Consider the following 7,436-nt stretch of genomic DNA (forward strand, 5'->3'; position numbering starts at 1 on the left):
TGCAATGCAACTTACTTTTTCTATTTTCCACAATTTTCTTTTAGGTAATAAGTAGTCAGTAGATGACTGCACACAATTGAATTGTAATAAATGTTTTTATTGTTATAGCTTTTTATATAACAACTTTGTTATGTATTACCTACGGTACTTAATATAAAAGTTAGATTACTAATTTAAACATATTAAAAAATTATTTAAATTAGTTATTTGTCACAAATGTGTATTAATTTTTCTAAATTATTATTTTGAATCAAGTGCATTGAATTATTTGAATTATCTCTTGATAAGAACTTTTTACGATCAATAGGAATATTTTAGTAAAAAACAGAGTACAAGGTATTAATTGTTATATTAAGGACAAGAGGTGGTATTTTTTTGTTTGGTAATCAAAAAGGCTAAATCTACTCACCAAGGAAAAAAATTGCAGAAGGCAAATTGTTGGAGTATGGTGACCAAACATTAATGAAATGCATAACAACTGAAATCTATAGAATTTTGTGTACTTAAAAAAATCTACGCAAGTTCAAAGTATTCTGTATGTTCCTCAAAATTCTTATAACAAATTGTCCAATTTCGGGAGAAACCTATCTTTAATCATCCTTAATCCTCCCAATAATGCGCCTGACGGAATCAGGGAAGACATAGCCCAAAAACAAATCATAGACGGGTAATCCTCCACAGTCTAGCCATAGGATGATCTCCAATAAAATCAATAGTGGTGAATCTTCCCCAAACTGTAATTCTCAAATCCACCAAACAACCTAGAACCATCTTTCAATTCTTTAAATTAAATGAGGCCAACCAAGCTGGCTAAAACCAAGTTCCTCCCTAAATTATTGAGTGTTTGGCTTGTTTCTTTTCCAAATCCTTAATGGACCTTCACCGCTGCGTGCCCACTTCAGATTAATCAAGTAGTCAAATTGGAATATGAGCGTATCGTTCCTGGATTGAGTAAGAACCGCACCCCTTCATCCATAAGGAAGGAGATTCGATTCCCCCTTGCGGTGCTCGGAAAGGTATCTTAAATTCAGGGTGTTTAATGATTTAGGCTATAATGCAGGTTTGTCCTACACAATATTGGCATTACTTAGAAAGAGCAAATCAAGCACCGTAACCTTGACTTGGGTTGAACTCAAACCCTTGCCTAACATTTCACTATCAGAAAAAAATTGAATACGCAAGTAAAATAATTTAGTTTCGAATTTGGAATACTTATACTCCAGTATTTAATAATATAATAGCTAGATAACTAATTTAAATATTAAAAATTAGTTAAATTAGTTATTTATAATAAATATATATTATTCCTAACATACTTTTGCTAACCATTCACATTAAAATGAAAATATTTTAACATGTGCAATCACTATTAAAATTACTTTGGAAGAAAAATAAATAAATAAGGAACAAAAAGTGGATTAGAGTCATGTATTTATGATCAAATTGAGACTCCAATTAACTTTTATGTTTAGGACCAAAAGTAGTATTATTAACTTTTATGTTTAGGACCAAAGGTAGTATTATTAACTTTTATGTTTAGGACCAAAGGTAGTATTATGTCTCCAATAGGATTACATTCATATGAGAGAGATATACATGCGCTAGTTAAAAAAAGGAAGATGTGTAAGTTGCCTCTCCTTGTCGGCACTTGCAGTAACATATTTTCCAACACACAATGAGCCACAAATATCCTAGGATCATTTTAGGAGGCCAAGCTAATAGCAAATTTATAACACCCCGAATTTTGAGCATAAAAGTATAAAAACATAGCCTAAAATAGCCAAGCTACTAGACCCTGTTTTGGTATTAAAGCCAGGTTTTGGTCTTGGAACTAATGGTTTGTGGGTCCACTACACTTTCTAGCTAGAGCTAGGATGAGAAAATTAATGATGAGCTTGATGCCTGGCTAAAATACCACGCACACAGTAGATATGTGTGAATGATCTATAGATGCTAAACAATGTGGTCAGTTATAATGACCCATGTATGACTATATGAATGAATGGTCAAGAGATAAGAGAAGTTAGAAAGAATAAGAGTCAGGAAGTATCCCTTGAGAATAAAGATGAAGAGAAACAAATGAAGATGTTATAGATGACAGTTGCATCGGGAAGTGATATAAACAGATGAGTATCTTCCCAATGATACTTAGATGTTCAATAATGCTTGGGATTGGATAGTATCCCTTCATCTCCCTAAAGTATCTATGAGGAGTGTGATCGTAGCTCCCAAGCCAGTGAGGAATCCAAGAGATGGGATTCCTGCAGATAAATGCCACTGCCAAGTGATTGAATAACTTAGGTAGAGAGGCTTCCTCTAATAGGGATGTGACATGTGAAGAATGTGCCATGACAAAGATAAAGCAAAAGGAAGGTTTTAGTCATAGAGTACTTCTCTAGAAATTGATAACTAGTCCTTTGAATTAGAGTTGACACTGCTCTATCAAGAGCGAGTTGTTCTCTAAAGAAAAGAAAGAGAGATAGTTACAATAGAGTTGACATCATTATGAAGAAAGTAGAGTGTCCCTCTAAAATGGTGTAGTTGATGATGTACTAGTGCGTCCTCGAAGAATAGTAGAGTTGACACATTGTCTATAAAAGCTATATGTCCTCCAATGAAGGCAGAGAAAGTGGTTGAGTTGATGTTGTTCCAATAAAAATAATATGTCTTCCCATAAGAAAGAGTAACAGCAGTCGAAAAAAAGCACATAGAGTTAACCTTATTTCAATGAGAGAAAAATTAGCCAAGAGTAATGTAAAAATAAAATATTTTTTGAGCTAACAGAGTCTTAAAGAAAGTTAGAAGGTAAAATAGAAAATGATTCTATAAGTCCTTTCCTTGTACTATCCAAAATCAATAAAGAACAGCAAGAACAATGAGAAGACTAAGAGGATTACTAAGATATGTTAGATTGGCATAAGTAAGATTACTAAGATATGTTAGATTAGCATAAGTAAGAAAGCAAGCTAGAAGGGCCATAAAGTTGAGCTAGTGGCCTAGAGCATTAAAGTGGCATAGTGAAAAGAAGAGTGGCCTGGGAAAGCTAAGAGTTTAGAGGTAATGAAATATGCAAAGATGAATGATTTTGAAGTTGATAGAAAGGAATGAATTTCAAGGCCAAAGTTGAGTATAAAGGAGGACATTCTCCTTAATGAACCTCTCAATATATGAGTAAGGATTGACCCTTCCATTTCGAGGACAAATTTTCTTTTGAGATGGGTAGAATTATAACATCCTGAATTTTGGGCTTATAAGTGAAAAAAATAGCCTAAAATGAGCAAGCTGCTAAACCTTTTTTTTTTGTCACATTCTCATCTCTTTCGATTTGTAAATCATTAAGGACTTACCATCCTTTCTTGATACTCCTTAGTATGCATATTTTCCTGTAAGAATCACCTTAAACTCAACTTTAATTCCACATTCTAATAGCCCGGTACTTACCTAAACATGGGCTCTTTCCTGTACCGGGCTTGCTTAAAACTTTACTCAAACCTTTACTTGAACTTTGGCTTAAACCTTTTCCTAGACCTTTACTTTGAAAAATTTTGGGCTAGAAAGGATAATGATAAAAAGTATGCCCAAAATTTAGAGAAATCCTGAAAAATGAGAAAGTATTTTGAGAGATAGGTAGCCACCACTTAGGGTTAAGAGACTCCTCTTGAGAAGGAATGATTTGAGATAAGTAAGCCCAAGCTTGGGAGGGGCATAAGTCCATGCCCTAGTTTGAAAGTACAGTGGCAACCTAAGCCTCATGTGAGTGATGAGACCTCAATAGAGGTAAGACAACTTGATAAAAGATACGAGGTTATCTCAGATTCCTGAGTAAACGAAAAAAACACTAAGAGAGAAAGGGGAAGCATAAAATCTTCATTGGAGATTTTTGGCCAACCCTCCAAAGGGAGAGAAAAGTTGAAACTTTAAGAGAGAAAAGAAGAAAGAAGGGTCATGGGGGTGGAAGAAGAAGGAAGAACAAGAATCAAGCAACAATCAAGATATGTAATATGATCTTAGCTCTTGATTCTAGTGTTGCTTGTGTTTTCAAGCTTGGTTTTGAGTTCTATGGAGTTTGAAAGTATGAGAACCTTAGGAAGAGGTGTTGAATAAAGTTCATGAAGCTAGAAGAAGATGAAGTTGATGTTAAAATCATATTTAAATGCTAGAAATGAATAAGAATCAAGTGGTTTTGTGGTGAAATTGGAATAAATCCAACTTTTCCTTAACTTTATGAATATTTTAGCCAAACCCAGGGATGAAATTAGTGCTAGATTTTGATTATTTTGATGCTTTTAATATATTTAGAATGGAAAATTATGCATGATACTAGTGACAAAATAAGTTTGGAAGTATTGGAATTGAAAATAAAATTTTGTCTTAAACCCCATAGTGTTTTGGCTAAGAGGAGTTCATGGGGAAGAAGTTGGATTCTGTCTAATTTGAACTTAGAAATGGATACTACATATAAAAATATAAAGGAATAGCATGTGAAATTAATTTTAGAAAGATTGAAATTAAAGCTCAAAAGTTAATATTAAAGTTATGTTCAAGAGAGCTATGCTTTGAAAAGCTTATTGTTATGGCTCTAATGAATAAATGACAATATTGTGTTAATGTATTTAGGGTCATGAGAGGTTACAAAAGTTGATCCCACTACTTTAATGGTTGGAAACAAAAGAAAATAAGAGGAAAATATAGAGATACAAGGTAGTAAACTTGACTTTATTGTATGCTTAATGTATATGATTGTGTGTTGATGTGTTTAATGTTATTTGATGATGACATGAGACATATGTGAATGAATGATGCTTTGTTTCTAGTTGTTTTATGGCCATACATGAAAGTATGAAATATTGAACATAAGAGTATGTTAATAGCTAGCTTATGTTAGACAAGGTAAGCATGCCATGCACTTGTATTTATCTTGCATGCATATTAGTATGTTTGCTACAAAAATTCTACCAAATCTTATTTTCCCTTAACCAACTGTAATAGGATACATGAATGTGGAAGAATCATGCATGAAGAAGGGCAAAGGAAATAGAGAAGAGAGAGTGAAGAATTGTTTATGCGAGCAAGTTGTCAGTTACGCTCTTTTTATGCTAACAATATATAAACATGACAATTTATGTAATATTTGTATGTATGACACGTATGGCATGTACAATTGAGTATAAGAAATATGAGATGGGTTTATTTTTATTTTTATTTTTTTGCGATTTTCCCTTTCAATTTCCGTAAACATGTAAATTTGCTCAATTGAGTAGATCCAATGTAAACATGACACAAATTCCATTTTCTTTGATAACCTCATTGGTTGAATTTTTAAAACTAAATAATATTTAGTCAGAGAGATTAAAAATGTTTTTCAATAGTATTATTTTAATTAAAAAATGGGTTAATACAAATTTTAATCCTTTAAATTTATTGTTATTTTGGTTTTGGTCCTCAAATTTCAAATAATAGGTTTTGATTTTTTAATTTTAATTTTATTTAAAATATTGATCCTTATAATTTAATAAAAATTTGGATCATTTTGTCTATAAAAAAAATCAAGACTTATGATTTAAAACTTAAGAGACTAAAAGTAAATGGAGAACAAACTTGAGAAATTGGAAAAATCCCATATAAATACCACTTGAATTCAAAATTTTCAAATTAGTTATTCCAATTTCATAAAAGACAAATAAGGCTCCAGGTATTAAATTAGAATTTATAAATTTTGACAAATTACTTTTATACCCTTTCTCTCATTCCTTTTTTGTCTTCTTTCTCTCTTGGTGTTGTAGAAACAAAGAGAGAGAGCTCTTCTCTCTCCCTTCAAAGCCATTATAGATTTTTTTTTCTTGAGCTAAATTAGAGAGAGCTCAGCTTTGTTGCTTCTATTTCTAATTTACTTGAAGGAAGCCATGGGAACTAAACCAGTAACTGTGGGTCATCTTCTTCATAGAGAGAAAGGAAGGGAAGACATGACTAAATCTTCTTCCTCAACCATGATAGCAGCAAAGTAGCTGTGTTATGGGCATTCTATTTTCCAGACTTACTACTTGCAAATGAAATGATTTTTTCATCAATATCGCATAGACAAGCGTATCTTTCTAATCAAAGTCTTCTATTTTTTCATATCAAAGTCTCCTATTTTCAGTTGCACGTATATTGAAGGAAGTGATTTTTATTGTTTTCTTGCTCCTTTTGACTATTCGTATCATCCAAAGTCATTAGGTGATGATGGGTTTGTTGGTAAATGAGCTTTTTTTTTTTTTGTAATTGATGTATAGTGAACGGGATATGTTTTGTGACTTTAATGACAAAAAAATATTAAATGTTGGTTTAATCGTATTGTGAACTTGTTATTTGAATATATGTAATACAATTGTTGCCATAAGACTGTTGCTTTTTGGTAAATACCATTATTTTAGTGATGAATTTCATTACAAGTGTAGTAAATCATAAAAGTTATTGTTAACATGTTTATTATGATGTATTTTTGATCTATTTGTCTCCTATCCACTGATTTCTCAAAACATTTACCCATTGTTTAATTCTCCCAAGAGGCTATATTTGGTGAAAATTGACCAAGTTAAGAGTATGAAAATGGTCAAATGCATTTTTCAGATTATCAATTACATTACATGTCTAGTCAATTTGTCTAACTCAGCTTCCCAAAAAAATTACACCAAATCTGAAAATGACTGATAACGCATTATGAAAATAGTCATATACATTTCGTTAGTTGTTAATCACATTACACATTTAGTAAAATTGTTTGAAAATGGCTAGTAAGTTGCAAGATGCATTATGGAGATAGTTAATTTCATTTTACATGTTGTCAATCACATTACAAGTTTAGTAAAATCGTTTAGAAATTGCTAATAACAAGTCACAAAGCGCATTATGGAATAGTCACATTCATTTTGTAAGTTGTCAATCATATTACATGTTTAGTAAAATTATCTGAAAATGGCTAATAACAAATTGCAAAATGCGTCATGAAAATAGGCAAATTCATTTACAAGTTGTTAATCACACTACATATTTAGTAAAATTGTTTGAAAATGATTAATAACAAGTTACAAAATATATTATGGAAATGGTTGCTTTCATTTCACAAGGGATTAGTCACGTTATATGTTTAGAAATTTTGTTCAACTCAATTTTCTAAGTTTCACTTAATTTGTAAAAGGTTAATAACAAATTGCAAAACACATTATGAAAATAGTCAAATTCAATTTGAAAGTTGTCAATTATTCTGCAAAACCCGTTGATACTTTTCATTTTACTTTAGTGACAGTTTAGTCTTTTCACGGAGCTTTGCAAATTTTAGATTTCTACCTCATATCCATTTCGTCTTTTTACTTGTTTACTTGACCTATCTGTCTTTTTAAATTTCAGAAGCTATTTTTCAGTCATTTTTCCTGAGAAATTTAAGAAATAAATCGAAT

The sequence above is a fragment of the Neltuma alba genome, unplaced genomic scaffold (assembly GCF_004799145.2).
Source record: "Neltuma alba isolate B1F8T4 unplaced genomic scaffold, ASM479914v2 tig00001215_pilon, whole genome shotgun sequence".
Taxonomy (NCBI): domain Eukaryota; kingdom Viridiplantae; phylum Streptophyta; class Magnoliopsida; order Fabales; family Fabaceae; genus Neltuma; species Neltuma alba.